This window comes from Protobothrops mucrosquamatus, unplaced genomic scaffold (assembly GCF_001527695.2).
Source record: "Protobothrops mucrosquamatus isolate PMUCROS unplaced genomic scaffold, P.Mucros_1.0 scaffold1418, whole genome shotgun sequence".
Taxonomy (NCBI): domain Eukaryota; kingdom Metazoa; phylum Chordata; class Lepidosauria; order Squamata; family Viperidae; genus Protobothrops; species Protobothrops mucrosquamatus.
Window position 1 is genome coordinate 37,270 of NW_015387603.1, and position 294 is coordinate 37,563.

A 294-nucleotide genomic window follows, 5' to 3' on the forward strand; every position below is an offset into this window, starting at 1 on the left:
GCTTTACAAGCTTTTTAGCTACCTCCTTTGAGGTTTATAGGAAAGCAACCCACCTTTAAATCTCCTTTGAGGTTTAAACCCACCTTCGTGTAATCTCTAATACTGTTAGCCCCACTAAGTAGCTCAGACCAAGAAAATAACTCCATAGGAAGGCTAAAACTACTGAGACTGGTTGTACTAACAGAATCTTGCAAATCTGATTCCAACTATGCCTCAGCATTTGCTCACCAAAGCTCACAACTGAAGAATACAAAACTTCCCGGGATCAGAAGTCTTCGTTCATGCTTCTTTGTA